This window comes from Macrobrachium nipponense, chromosome 20, assembly GCF_015104395.2.
Source record: "Macrobrachium nipponense isolate FS-2020 chromosome 20, ASM1510439v2, whole genome shotgun sequence".
Classification (NCBI taxonomy): Eukaryota; Metazoa; Arthropoda; class Malacostraca; order Decapoda; family Palaemonidae; genus Macrobrachium; species Macrobrachium nipponense.
Genome location: NC_061089.1, coordinates 81,694,609 through 81,711,061, shown reverse-complemented (window position 1 = coordinate 81,711,061; position 16,453 = coordinate 81,694,609).

The following is a 16,453-nucleotide window of genomic DNA, read 5'->3' as shown; positions in this document are numbered from 1 at the left end:
AAAACCAGAAAACATAAAATAAACAAAATATTAAAACTCTCCTTTTGAACTTAATTACATGATATTATTTATAACTATGTTTATTCTTTTTATTTCATTCTTCACGTACTTCAGTTTTTGAAGCAGAAACATCTTTAGTCTTCCAGTTTTTTCCTTTGCAAAATGAGTAAGAAATTGTTTTATGGAAAGACGAGAAGAGTAAAATCAAAACTTTTTCTTTGTATCTCTGGTTTGTGAGTAAAGCGTTTAGGGTTGTCTTTTGCGTTATCTGTTATCAGCTTCCGAAGAGTGTAACAGGAATATAATTACTTTTTAAATACCTCTCTCCATTTTACGTCTTCAAGGAATTTCAGCTTCATATTAAATTAATTGTAACTTCTGACATTATTTTTTTTAAATAGTGAATTTTTAAAAAATTAGCTGTAAGCCTTATTATTATTATTATTATTATTATTATTATTATTATTATTATTATTATTATTATTATTAGCGAGAGGTGTGCGCTATGCTGTGCGGGGCAGGTGGGCAGTTGAATTCTTCCCTGTTTAAACGCGGTTGCCAGTCGTGACCTGGGTCCTTCGTCTTAAAGACTTCTCTTCGAGTGTTTCACTGACCTCATACAAATCAACGTTGCAACACCTGTGGTCGTCATCGCCATTTAATAAATAATGTGACCTCAAGGGGATAAAAGACAAAATTTCCAGGAAATTTATGAAATGATGAAAATAAATTAACGATAATTTATCAGTTTTCAAGAACACCAGCTTCCTCCACGAATTTCAAAATATCCTCTCCGAGATCCTAGGAAAGACAATAATTATCGTCTTCATCAATGAACTGTGAGAAGAAACGGCTTCTCAAGTTCCCAAGGTTGGAGAACTGAACTAGCGTTAAGTGCTACACAGAGATTGATGGCAATAATACGGAATACATTTTCTCATGAATAAATTCTTGGCACAGGAAAATTTTTATACAAACTAAGTGATGCAGATTACAATACAAAAGTACAAAAATATTTTATCGGGAAAACAGAAACAGAGTAACAAAGAGCATTCTATGAATGGAAAATCAAGCTGCAATGATTTTATTATCAGCCCAATTGTGCCCTATCATATATCGTTGCCAGAAGCACGATTATGACTAACTTTAACTTTGAATAAAATAAAAACTACAGAGGGCTGCAATTTGGTTTGATGATTGGAGGACGTATAATCAACCTACCAATTTGCAGCCCTTAGCCTCGGTAGGTTTTAATATCTGAGGACAGACACAAAACGTTCAGACAGAAAAAGTGCGGACAGACAAAGTCAGCACAATAGTGTTCTTTGACAGAAAACTAAAATTAACATTGACAATAACAATACTAACACGGAAAAACTCGAACAGTCATAAGACATTTTTATATCAACAAAGCTGCATAATATCCAGAGCTAAAATGCGACACAAAATAATAAACAATATATAGTAGTACAGTCGAAGAGAATATAGGGTAAATAAGTATGTGTACCCAGTGAAGACCTCTTTCCGTAAAGCGGGACTGAGGGGAGACCAAAGTCGCCATAAATTGGCTGCAATTTGACAAGAGATGGAAAAAAAAAATTCTCTTCGTTACCTACTAACGAAGCTCTTCCTTATCCGACGTTTTGTGGGAAGATGGACGCGTTCTCAGAACTGTAAGATTTTGGTTAAAATACTGTTGGATGTCTGTGTTTCTCTGTCTCATTCTCTCATTCACGTCATTTATAAACATATTTATTAGATACCCAAGTCCATATACACAAAACACACCGAATGTATGTATGTGTGTGTATATATATATATATATATATATATATATATATATATATATATATATATATATATATATATATATATATATATATATATATATATATATATATATATATATATATATATTTTTTTTTTTTTTATACATATATACTATATATATATATATATATATATATATATATATATATATATATATATATATATATATATATATATATATATATATAAACGTAAGATACTTCAAACGATCCACAGAACCTTGATAAATCGCATCTTTGATATTCTCCCCGAGAGAAATCCACCACAGAACGTGGTCCAGGCAATCATCATTTAGGGGGATACATCAAAGGAATAGGATCTGCCCCGTATATCCTCATCAGCCATATTCTCTTGAGGTTCGGAGCCTCTCCAGGAGATCAGGAAATAGATGCCTAGGATATTCAAGACTAGACGATGCAGATATTGAGGATGATGCTACGGTATCTTCGGTAATATATCTTGTCGTTTCGAGCACTTTACTACTCTCCTTTAGAAAATGAGGAAAGATATCAAATTTCGTATGCGTTGTTGACTATTTGCATCTGTTTATATAAGCGAGTATAGTTTTACACAAAACACATACGCGCGTCCACCACAGACCTATATATATATATATATATATATATATATATATATATATATATATTATATATATATATATATATATATATATATATATATATGTTTATATATATATATATATATATATATATATATATATATATATATATATATATATATATATATATAATATACTCTATATATATATATATATATATATATATATATATATATGTATATTATATATATATATATATATATATATACATATATATATGTATATATATATATATATATATATATATATATATATATATATATATATATATATATATATATATATATATATATATATATATATATATATATATATATATATATATATAAGATATTATAGAGCGCACAGAGATACTCAGTTTAGCCATACGAGCCGTACCACGACGCCAGTGGAGACAACTGGCGGCTTTAATCAAAATTAAAAAGCATTTAATTAAATAAAAAAACAATCGGAAACGATTTTCCACATGATTGACGAATAGCGTCATTTGTTTATATACTGTGTTCGGAAGGTACATTTTTGGCTGCGGCTTATGCAGCCAAACTTTTATTTTTGTGGGTACAATTAGAATTTACCTAAAGATACCTGTTAGAACTGAATATTTTAGTTCCAATTTGTAAGAAATACGACTGTGTTTGTAGTGCTGTCCAGCATTCATAAGTAAAGAGAAAATCTTGGATGCAAGGTATCAAGACCAAAGGCCCGAATGCATGTTGTAAAATAGAAAATACTGACTACATAGCATAAAGAGATGATCCTCAAATTATGGTATAAAGAGAAAATCTTAAATGCATGGTTTTTACATTCATGACACAGGTCCTGACGTTTCATATGACGTCACTGCCTTGTCCTTGATGACGACGTTAGATCACAACCACTTGGTGGCTGTAATCGAGTTGTGTATCTTTGCGTACTCTATGACATTGGTACCCAAAACTTGACCATACAAAGGACCCCCAGATATGAGTGCCAGCCGAGAAACCCAGCCAATCAAAAATTATCATAATCATGCCACGATACCCAGTACAACGTAGTCATTTAATGTTTGCATATTCCTGCACAAAGTAGGTATAAGTAAATAAATAAAATATTTTCGATATTTGTCATTACTTTAAATTCAATATAAAGTAAAATTGATGAAAACAGCAAAAAAAATTTCTGGGGTTGAAAAAATATTTCCTTTTTACTATCCCACGGACCCCAATTTAGGAACCATGCATGGACGAGTGCGAAGATCTCTCTTACGTACTTGCAAATTTCCGAAGTGGTCCACGTCAGCCCTAGTTAAAACCTATTACTTAATATATACAAGGCCCTACTATAAAGGGAGCTTTATGAGCCCAAAACTTTCTCACCTTCACTTTCCTTCTGTATACTCGTGCGACTTCACTCTCAATTCCTTTTATACGCCTCTGCTATTCTTTTGCTTATTTACTCCATACTTAGTAAACATCACCTTTCAAATTCTCTCTTCCTTCCCCAGCATGTTCATTCAGGGCCAACAATACGTTTCTAGGAAGTAGACTCGGCTCAGTAGCTCCAATTTAAGTACCTGAGCCTGAGGGGAGACTCATTGTTGAACATGATAAGAACTCGAGTGTTTGATGCGTTCTTAGGAAGTTAATGGGTCCTGGTTTTCTCCCCTCCCTCTATAACAATATATGCACTAAACTATAAGCACGAACAACAATCACAGCAATAAAGATAACTAAAACGGATTTTTTCAAACTTCCCCTCCCTTCTGTCTCATTATTCAGGTTGGATTCCCTTCCATCATTTCCATTCAATTACATCACAAGGGAAGGCGAGAGGTCTTGATGAACCTTCCCTTGTCTTGACGCAGTCGACCATGAAGCCAATCTTCCTTCGCAGGAGGGAAATCGATGGCATTAAAGAATTCCTTCCCTGGGTTTCTCATGGTTTTATACTACTGAGGCCGAAACAGGCGCAACTACGAAAGAGTAATAAGAAAAAGTGACAGGTTGAAGGATTCGGGAATACTTAAGAAGGTGATTTCCCCACTATTTAAGTGAATGTTAAAGGTATGGTTGAAACAGGCTAACCCCTGAGTTGCTGAATCAATTCTGATTGATGCTCATAGCCCTTGATGGTACTATGTACATAAAATATATATATATTATATAGCTAGATCTATCTAAAATATATCTATGATTTATTAGATATATATATATATATACTATCTATATATATTATATAATATATATATATAAATATAAATATATATGTGTGTGTGTGTATTATTTTGTGAGAGTATGAGTGCGTTTTTATATCAAAAGCATATATAGAACTACGACTTGAAAGACAGCCATAATATGCAATTATCATAGAATAACTGCATTTCACCGACACTCCAAACAATTTAATCAACACTCTTCTAAGGTATCTGTAAATGAACGCCTCGCTTTAATCCACCGTGGTGGATATTCGAAGAAAGTTAGAACGCAAATATGAAATAATGAGGTAGAAGAATTAATTGCAAGGGGCTGATTGACAAGGGAGATAGAGCAAAGGGAGCAAAGGAACGAGGGAGATAAATGAAGAGTAATAAACCGGAAGGCGAACGCAGAAAGGTACTTTAAGATTCTTCGGTCCACACAGGGGGAAACTGAATACAGTAACTTATTTATCGGCTAAATGCAGTCCCTTGATTTGTGGATTTAAATCTTTGTCTAATTCAGATTCTGTATTCCTCGAATTCGCTTGTGATATTTACTTTCGCATAGTTGATTGCTTGTGTTATAAATATGAATGTTTGTGTATGGGTCCGTCTGTGTGTGTGCATGCACTAACACAGAAAGAGAGAGAGAGAGAGAGAGAGAGAGAGATGGGAGTGAAGTATTCTCGACTGCTTTCAAATCAGTCATTAATGGTAAGCAAAACGGCCGACGGTAAATCAGAATATCTAAAAACAATTTTCCATTAAAAAAAAACTATCTTTTAATGAGGCATAAAAGAGCTGTTTTCAATTTGAGGGACATCCGACGCAAAATCATTGTTTTTTCAGTCATAAAAACAATACGAGATATTTCAAAATTAATCAGTCTCATAACTTTTCACATATTTGAATGACGCATACAATGAAAATCGAAATTAGATATTTGCTTCACCAACTTCTCCTAATTATTCAAAATTCAGAAATACCCCCTTGAGAAACATTGTAATTCTTGTAGTGGAGAGGTACCTTTTCATTTTAAATCAAAGGGCGATACGCGTGGTAATCTATACTCTGTTTTTTTCCATCTGTCCACCAGCGTGTGGTGTGTGCGTATGGTAACACTGCGTCCCGGGCTTTAGATAGTTACATTCAGCTTACATTCAACAATAATAATAACCTTATTTCGAATATTAACGGTGTAATTCGTATACTGTAAATTATTAAAACACTTTTCAGTTGCAAATGTACACCCAGATATCCTTTTATTTACCTAAAACTTACACATAGCGTAACTATTTAAAGCCCGGGACGCAGTGTTACCATGCGAAAACACCACAGGTGGATGAACAGATGGAAAAAAACAGAGTATAGTGTTCTATGTATCCCAAGTAAGAGGGAAAAGTCAGGAAATTATGAGACAAATATTGACCTGGTGCATTCACCTCCTGATGTTTTTGGAACATCATATTTTCAGCGTTAGACCCTTGACCCGATACTTTGATCATTTTTTAACTAAATAAAAACCTCAAAGTCCAAGTAGATAAATGGTAAAGCGTAAACCGAGAAATGAAAATATAAATGAATAGAACAAAATGTACTTACGCCATTGAGAAAGATTATGAGCAGCAAATATATATTATTTAGATATTGTACTACATGAAGTGAACGTACTTATATTTAAAAAAGGTCGCATGGAAAAGAATAAATGAAAATTAATGTAGATTTAAATATAAAATGTAATTCATAAATAATATAACTGGTAAGGCATATATATATATATATATATATATATTATATATATATATATATATATATATATATATATGTGTGTGTGTGTGTGTGTGTGTGTATGTATATATGTATATCGATTCGACAAAATATATTATCTCCTCAAAGAAAAACAAATCAAGCAGATACCGTTGATATACACAGAAAAATTAGGAAAGTCAAGGTGTGATAAACAAGGCGGCTCATGTCGTAAAAGATAAACAAAAAACAGAATTAACTGATTATATAAGGTGTTGAAGAAGAGGAAAACGACAACGAAGGAAAAATTAACCTAATTTAAAAGGTCAAGAGATGCCCTTAGTAACCTCTTGTCCCAGGTGCTCTAAGGCGTACAATGGCTCTTAATTACCTGGTGACGGACGACACACCTTAGTCTCTGGACTCAAGGAGAGGCTTTCGGCGAAGGCTTTGATACCCTTAGTATCATTAATTCTCACTGCTGTACCTATTTTCTATACTAAAACTTTCATTTCTAGTAGTATTATCATGAATATTAATGATACTATTTTATTGTTTTATATGTATATATATATATATATATATATATATATATATATATATAATATATATATATATATATATATATATATATGTTTTAAATATTTGTTGTTATCTTTCATGCTTACCATTTCTTTTTATATCATTGTTGCGGTTATAATTATTTTCAACGCCTATATGAAAAACCTTTTACTTTAATGTCCTGGGGATGTAAATGTATTTGAAACATTTCTTCAAATTTATGTTAACTTTCAAACAAATAGATTTAAACTAAATACTAGAATATCTATGCAATATAACTTTCTTCCATCTAAGTTTTCTCTCTCCTTCCTCTTCTTTTTATAAAGATTAATTTTTATTTAATAATTACATATGTCAAGGAACTTGTTATTGCCTACATTACATGAAAATTTGTTTACAATTTCCTAAAAAATTATATTGTTTCATATTCCATAGTTTTGTATTGTGTTTGTTTTCTATGCCATATAATTTTTCAACGTGTTGTCTTATTTTAGTTACAGCAAAAGTCTGCCAATGGCCATATTTTTCTTTAAGTTAAGTAACATTTGCAGAATTAGTCAACAAGGTGTCAGATTTCAGTTTCAGGAAAAATCAATAAATGTTTATTTATTGATTTTTCTTTAAAATCTAGTACACAGGTTAAGTAACATTTGCAGAATTAGTCAACAAGGTGTCAGATTTCAGTTTCAGGAAAAATCAATAAATGTTTAGATTATATAAAAAGGTTTGCCAATTTTTCTTAATTCTACTTGAAACCTTCTAATTGTGTAATCTTCAGACACAAAAGAGTATTTTTATTTCTGATTTGGTTCTTAAAGAAATCTTATCCGAGCACTTGACTTTATTAAACCGGTTTTTATATTGTTAAGGAGATGGTTCTAAAGGAATTATAGAAAATTAATAAATTTCTTGATTATTTGAGTAGATTTCCAAAATACCCTTGATTAATTGCGCCTTGGTGTTTATGTAAAGGAAAGTTATTAATTCTTCACCTCAAAAGAGAGTAATTAAAATGATTTAACCTTCGCCTGTCATTAGGATAGTTCATTGTAACTGTTTGTGAAAATAGGAGCATTTTTTCACAACATTTTTTATCATTTTCATTTATGTCATTCTTAAATAATGGAGAAATTGCACCTATGTTAATCGATTAACCCCAGATTCCGCAATTCCGTCACTGTTTCTTTCCCTTGACTATGAAGCTCTGCAATAACACGCCTTCTCCTGTTTTCCGGGACTCAGATATCAGTCTTAAGGCGATTATTACTTCCTTTGGGATTGGGCTTCGCTCTTTTCCTTCCCCCCTGTATTTCGGCCCTAGCCGGAAAAGAATGTCTTTTGCAGTCAATATAGCAAATGGGGAAATAAATCAAAATTTTAGGGAATTTCATTAAATTTGCTAATCTAAAAAGTTTCGTTTATAGAGAGTAATATCACCTTCCATTTTAAGTATAATTTTCATAAAATACGTGTTAATTCGATTTTAAAATGTTTTTCGATTGTCTGGAATGCACAAATTTAAACAAAATTTAGATACTTTACTCGTTGTACACAGTTTGATAAATAAAAACAAATGAACAAATACATTAATATATACATAAATATTAACATAGGATGTTGATTATATCTTGTTAATATCAGTTTCAAAGCTTTCAGATCTATATATCATGTGTAAAGTACATGAGAACAATTACAAGGGGAGGGCAGAAACCAACCACGAAACTTGGCCGAAGGGTCTTGAAGCAGACGGTATCATCAGGTACAATACGTTTTTCTGTTTGATTAATGGCCCAGCTGGGGGTTCACTTTCCAAGAGTTGAAGAATGTCCATATAAATTTTCATTGGTATGAGAGATTTAGTTTTCGTAGGATGTACTGGGAATGTACCATTAATTTAGCAGCTTTTTTAATAGAGGGATATAAGACATATTAAAATGAAAAAAATGGCGTACAGTTCTCTTTTCTGTAATTTTTAGTCCTTTATTATGTGAAAAGAACACATTCCCACGTAATAAGAATGTCCTAGGTAAATTCCTCTGGGAATATTTCACCATAGGTAAATTCCAACACAGCAACAAAATTCAGCAAAAAAAAAATAATATATGAAAGAAAAAAGGAATTTTAGCTCGCATTTTATTCTGACATTAGGATAAGAAATAACAGCGAGCACATTACAAGAAGCATTTTTGGAAAAAAAAAGTCCAATCCATTTAAACAAAATTCTCTTAAGACAAACTGCGTGCAATACTTCTTAAAAATTGCAGAGGGTTTTTATTTTGATAATCTTGCACCAGCGTCATCAGTTGTGCATCAATAATTTGACAGGTTTTTTTCTCCACGTTGAATGTGTGCTGTTTTTGTCTGGCTTAATTATTACTCAACCTTAAGTGCATTGCACAGTTTCCACAGATTTGGATGTGTGGATATTATCGATGAGCGCAAAGCATTGTGGAACCCTCCTGCCAAATTATTTGATCTTGGTAAGTCATTTCAAAAGCGGTCGTATACATTTCAGAGTTGAAAATGAAAAAGTGGTGTTTCTTTTCGTCGACGAAGACCGCGTCCCCTCACCGTCCTGATGTATGTAGTCTCAAAATAAGTGATAAACTTCGTCATCAGACAAATCTTCAAATGCATTGACAACGTCCTCAGTTGGTGAAAATGCTAACGCGCAAAAACACTTAATTTTAAGCAGAAAACTTTCTCACCAAGTGCACATATCTTCCAAGAAAAAAACGCAATCAACTATTCCTGGATGTGAAAATACAGAAACAAGTGAATTGTAGAGTGCTTTTTCAAAGTCCATGTGACAGGTCACACGACGGTAATTTGTCCTTTCTCTCCTGTCAGGAAGTCAGGCAAAATGTCTGGGCATACATGACCCTCCAATGATAACATATAGTGTCACTAACGGACATCACAAACTAGTACATACCTTGAAAGTCCCATCAAAGCCCATTTTTAGAACTTTCTAGATCCCCAAAGCCTTTTTCCGAGGAAAAAAATAAAATTCTTTCCGGGTCATCAATGCCACTGCCAAGGCCAAAAACGAGGACCCATCGTCTAATTATTTAATTGCATTAGTAAGTTCAAACCCTGACCTACAAGTTGGAAGTATTGGGATTTCCTAAAGCACGCTGCCTCCCGTTACGTGTGTTCTTGAAAGTCCATGAATGGTTTGCAACTGTGATCGACCTTCCTTTTCGAGATCTTGTGCAGCAATTGCTATTACTTCCCGTGAAGATACTGTGCCCGTTTTCATTAATGCAAATTTCATTGAGCAAACTACCTTTTGAAGCATTAACGTGTGCTCTGCTTTCTCAGTGATTATGGGAGTTCGATGAAAATATTACTTTGGTTCACTGATGTTGTAAGTTGTACGTAGTAGTCTAGCTCGGCAGCCTTTATAAAAACGCTCAAACGTCAATATGTCTCTGTTTTGCTACTTTATCCCCATGCTTTTCGAAAATATGATTTGCTTCATCGCAAACCTTACGTTTGCCCTTGATGAATGCTGCAGTCATGGTTGAAGGTTTCAAAGTTAAATAATAAAGAATAAAAAGTTAAAGAGTATGCCAAGGGAGAGCCTATACTTCAAATAAATAAAGAAAGAAACCAATGGTAAGTACAAATACCTAACAACCCTAATTGCCATAAGGACTGGACAATTATCATGAAACAACAATGACAGCCATTACATTTTAGGACGTATTTATAAAACTCACTCCTTTTTTCAACTGCTTTAATTACAATCACCTTAGTAAAGACAATACAGAGACCCCCAAACAATCGGTGTATAAAATGTGCTTTCCCATTCCAACCAACGATTTGAGTCTCTCTGGAAAGTATTTTGTCATATGTTTGGCAGTGAAAATGAAAGAAATAAAATCTATTGCATTAGCTCTTTCGTGATTATTTTTGCAACAATCTTTATACCAGTGAAATCAGGATCCAGAGCTCTTTCACATGGAATAAAAATTATTAAAATCTGGAGTTCAATCTGGTGGAATTTGCTATAGTGGAATATGCCGTTTATGGAATTTACCTATGGTGAAATTTTCCTGGAGAAATTTTCCATGGTGGAATTTACCGGTCACCGATAAAATAGTTATATAGCATATTAAACTGCGTCAAAAAATGTCCTCTCTTTCGAATTCGATAAATCTTTAGTATTTTTACTTTTGGTTAAATATTTTTTTTTATATAAAATTACAAATCTACGGTCGAACATATGACTTGGAGATTCAGCGTTGATCAACTAGTCAATTTCAAATTCTCTGCCATAATTTATATTAGTTTTTTATAGAATGCAACAAGAACATCCAGTTACTGCTCTTTTAGAATAAGGGACGATTCCTTCAGTGATCTTAGTAAAGCACTTATTTTACAGAATTTATTTTGTAAACATTGCACACATGGAAGCAGATACGTATCGAAACCTGGTAAGAAAGCTATCATATATAACTAAATTCAACTCCTGGTCGCAGGAGTTGAATTTAGTTAGTTTTTCTGTTTACGCAACGTGCTTGGTGTTTTATTTGTACTTCTCCTGACTTTGTTGACAAGATGATATGCTTGCACTCATGCCCGTAACTGTGCGTGTTAACAAGATACATGTAGAACTGATGACTAAATGAGGCGTCCAGTGCTAAAACCCACACTCGCCACAATTTTGAGAAATGCATTTTATTGTACATCTGGAATCCCCTTCGAGTGTATATTTTGATGATGATACAGTCAATCATACAATCAATCAGTCAATCAAATTGTGCACAGTCTAATTTTTTGTTCATATATAACATCATATTTTTGGGGTCCTAAACATTACAAAAATTCAAACCTGAAGAAAATATCTTGAAAAATAAAAGAGTAATGACCTTTTTAAATTTACACATTTAAAGACCTTTTTCTCCATTTTTTAAAAATGTGGTGAGTGTGGGTTTTAGCGCTGGACGCCTCAAATAACCTCAAGAATTGGCAGAAATATTCATGCCAACCATATCATTCGTTTAACTGTTTATGGAAATTTAGCAGTTTAAATAAAAATGCTTAGTATCCAGCTCCATAATGTTTTAGTGAACCATTTGTCCCTAGTTCATCTGTTAAAGGTCAAAGGTCATGGTCATAGTCAGGTTCTAGAAATTTATGGAAATTATAGAAGAAGAAATATTGGGAATTTTTGGTCTTATTATGTTTACGACGGGTTCTCCGTTGAGTGCTGTTATTTCAAGGGTTTGGAAAACTTGAAACGAGTTATTTTGATGATGATAAAGGCGAATCATTAGTAATTACCAAAAGCTGTATACCTATTTGAAGGGATTATAACCCATTGGCTCCATGCACATACGTTCAGCAAAGTATTACCTGCTATTTATACATCCTTTCAACACATATGCATTCATGAACATACAAATGCCCGCTTCCATAGGCGAAAACGTGGCGTCCTGAACAGAGTTATTTATCTACACATTTACGCTTGATATGCAAAAGAATTTTCTCTTTATAAATGTGACAAATTTCCAGCCCACAAGACCAATAGCTTCATAACCCCTCCTGAGATCTTCTTGCAACTTAAACTAGAGACACTAATTTTCGCCAGGAAAAACAATTCGTATTGCTTAAGGTTAGATTCTTAATCTAATTAATGAATTCCTCAGACTAATACCATCTCCTAAAAATTTTCATACAATGCAATTAAGAATTTCCAGGATACGAAATAAGAACAAAACCAGGAACTCACATAACAAATACAATGCTATTCTTATCTAAAATTCGCAATTTTTTCTTTCTCGACCTAAAAAGAATCTCTTGCATGTCTGAAACCAACGGCGAATACCAGCAAAATTTTATTTTATTTTCTTTTTCTTAAGGATTCGGAGAGATTAAAGAGAAAAGACCTATATGAAGGCTGCAAGATATGAGAACCTAATCAAGCCCAAATGAGAGTAAACCAGAAGAATGGCTTTCGGAGAACCAACACCGTCTCACTGAGATTCCAGATGAGAAACAACACAATATACTATTCACCACCTCGCATCATATTCATTGTATAGTTTCATGCGCTCCGTCTGTCATATAAAGTATGTATACACCGGTAAGTTTGCCATTATATTTATTAACCTGTTTCGTACAGACACACGTGTTTACTCGTCCTTGTTGATAAAAAATGTCCTACATTTGCCTTTATTCTTGAATTAGATGACCTACTTGTCGGCTAATTTGAATAACAAGACGTCTTGCAGAACAGTTTGTTAATTAACGAGCGGGAACAATATCAGTATTTCAAAACTTAAGATATCACAAAGTCTGAAAAACATAATACGTTGAGAAAAAGAATAAACGGCCAAGGTATAAAAGGAGGGATATCGGTGTATTAAAAAATCATGTGAGATATTTACGCTTTCGGCTTCATATTGCTAATGAATATGTCATAGGACATCATCTCTGCCGTCTCCTCCCTATGCAGTAATGATATAGTTTGCCAAGGGTCTAAAGTTGAAGATGGATTAGTGATATGCCTCTCTCTCTCTCTCTCTCTCTCTCTCCTCTTCTCTCATATTATTTCGTTTCTCATAATTCTAAGGAATTTCCTTTATTCTTTCTTTTAGGTTTGGTATTTTTACCGGGACGTTCGACTGAATTCTTTTGATGTGTTTAGTTTAATATGGAGGTTCATTTTTCGTTTACTTCATAGTGAAAGATATCTTTTTTTTCTCGCTGCATTTACAAGAGCCTATAGTGTTATTATTATTATTTTTGTTGTTATTGTTGTTGTGGTTTTGTTATGTTTTTTTTCTAATTTCGAAAACAAAATGGAATCACAAATGTGAAAAATATAGACATCAGAGTTGTTCATTTCAGTGTATCAAAAATGGATCAATAGACAGCCACACAGACACACAGGCAAACAGATATACAGATAGAAGGTATAAATATTAAATATGGAGCCGTTCAAAACCCAACTCTGATCATTACATTCAAATGTTTCCCCACAAGTACTTTTTTATTTAATGATCGTAACACAACGGAATAACCGTACCATGTTTCTCAAGAAATCGCATTTTATATATATATATATATATATATATAATGCGATTTCTTGAGAAAATCGACATTATTTTTAGCAATAGCTCTTTTGAAGTAAAGCACTAGACCCTAAATATAAAGTAAGACAAAATCTTAGTGGCGATCTCTCTCTCTCTCTCTCTCTCTCTCTCTCTCTCTCTCTCTCTCTCTCTCTCTCTCTCCTCTCTCTCTCTCTCTCTCTCTCTCTATATATATATATATATATATATATATATATATATATATATATATATATATAGAGAGAGAGAGAGAGAGAGAGAGAGAGAGAGAGAGAGAGAGAGAGAGAGAGAGAGATCGCCATTAAGATTTTGTCTTACTTTATATTTTGGGTCCAGTGCTTACTTCAAAATAGTTATTCCTAAAAATTTTCATTAAATTTTCAGAAAAAGATATGTCCAATGTCCTGATTGGCAGAATGGCAGGAAAATAGGATATTATGATGATTAGGGAGATTTAGACCTAAAAATCTGTTTTTTTAATTATGATTTCATTGATATTTCTACAAGTTCTCAAGGTATTTGGCTTCATGTTTGAAACTTATATATGTAGGTTTATTTCTGTGCTGTTTGTCACATCGATATAGTCAGGCGGAATAAATTTGAAAATGTTACCTTAAAATTCTTAGAAAAGCTCAAGATAAAGGTGAACATTTCTGGACGATCCACTGCGTGACCAGAGGAGGGTTAAGAGAATCGAAAACATCCTGAGAATTGTAGGAAGGGGGAGAGAGTGAGTTAAAGGGATTGTAAATGGCTCTGACCGGATTCACAATATGTATTCTAAAAAGAAATATTCAGCCTTTTATTTTTTTAGCGATTTCTTACTACAATTTTATTGGCGACATTTGAGGGTTAAGTTATTTTCAAGAAATTTACATATATACAGTATTTGTATGTATTTATGTATTTATATAATATATATCTATATGTCTATTTATCTATCTATTTGCATATATATTGCGTACATATCTGGAAAAAAATTTTACTATTAAATGTTGCCAACAAAGTTACAGTAAACAAGTGATAAAAATCTACTGAATATACACACACATACACTCACACACACACACACACACACATACACACACATATCTTGAAAGAGAGAGAGAGAGAGAGAGAGAGAGAGAGAGAGAGAGAGAGAGAGAGAGAGCGGGGTGGGGGAACAAGCAGAAAAAGTAAGCAAAATCAAATTAAAAATACAGTTCATTTTCAGTATTCTCTCGAGATAGAGTCGTTCATGACAGCTTTAATAAATTGTTGATAGAGCAAAGTGTAATATTCAATATCGCTGGAGAGGGCCGTTTGAGTCTCCCCTGTTCTTCATTGTCTTTATCTCGAGGCTTCCAAAATGAGGTCACGCACGAAAAGAAGGCGTTGCACGAAGAAAGCTTCCATTTCAGATAGACGACCTCCCTGGGTCATAGTTTTGTTTTAGCTTTCAATTATTAGGATGGTAAAAGAAAACTGAGTACTACATATGCATTAAGTAACAATACAAACTTGCTTCCATCTGTTTAAGATATAGTGGCAAAGTCTGGTAACGAGCACCAAGTACGGTTTAGTCCCGACACAATCACAAGCAAAGTCACATTAATAAAATTTCAAACTGTGGCAAAATACGAATTATTCCTCGCACAAAAGTATGCATGCCAATTTCCATATCTATCACCAACAAAATAATTTTTTAAGACAAAAAACGTAAAGAATCCCATTGATGCGTCCTGACAAAAAATTATCCATTTCATTATTGTCCCTCTGCCGATAAATTCTGAGAAACAGCTCAAACGACAAAAAAAATATAACCATCTCCGACAAAAACCCACACAACATCACCATACTGAAAACTTGCAAAGCATTCATCCTGCATATTCTAACTGTGACCCTTTTGCTTTAAGTAGTGCCACAAAAATGACTTTTGAATTTCTTGAAATATTGGTATTTTCGAGCTTTGCAGGTTATCATACTACCGTAAAATGACATAAATTTGGTCTTATTGTGTCTTTTATTGATGATCTTCCGTGATATTACTATTTTTACTTTCCTTTTTTTAAGTGTTGTTTGCGAATCATTCTTTTCTTTTTTCACATGTTGACATTCTGTTTGTAGTCTAGAAGCCGCAGAGGCGGCGACTGTGTATACAGTAGTTCTCTTCACAAAATTTTTCTTTGATGTCTAGGAATGATTTTTAGCTCGGGTACGCGATTCTGATATAGGAAGATTTTTTCCAAGATGGCCGCCAAGATGTCCGCCGGAACGAAATCGGTTGTGTCCGAAAATTTGTCTCTATCTCGTAATTGAGGACTTCCTGAAAAAATGACAATAGTTCAAAGTTGTGTAATATACATTTTTACACCGTGTTTCTGTTTTTATAAATTCATTTATATATATTATGCCTTGTAGTGTTAGTAAAAAGTATGCCAAAAATAATTTTTCCTA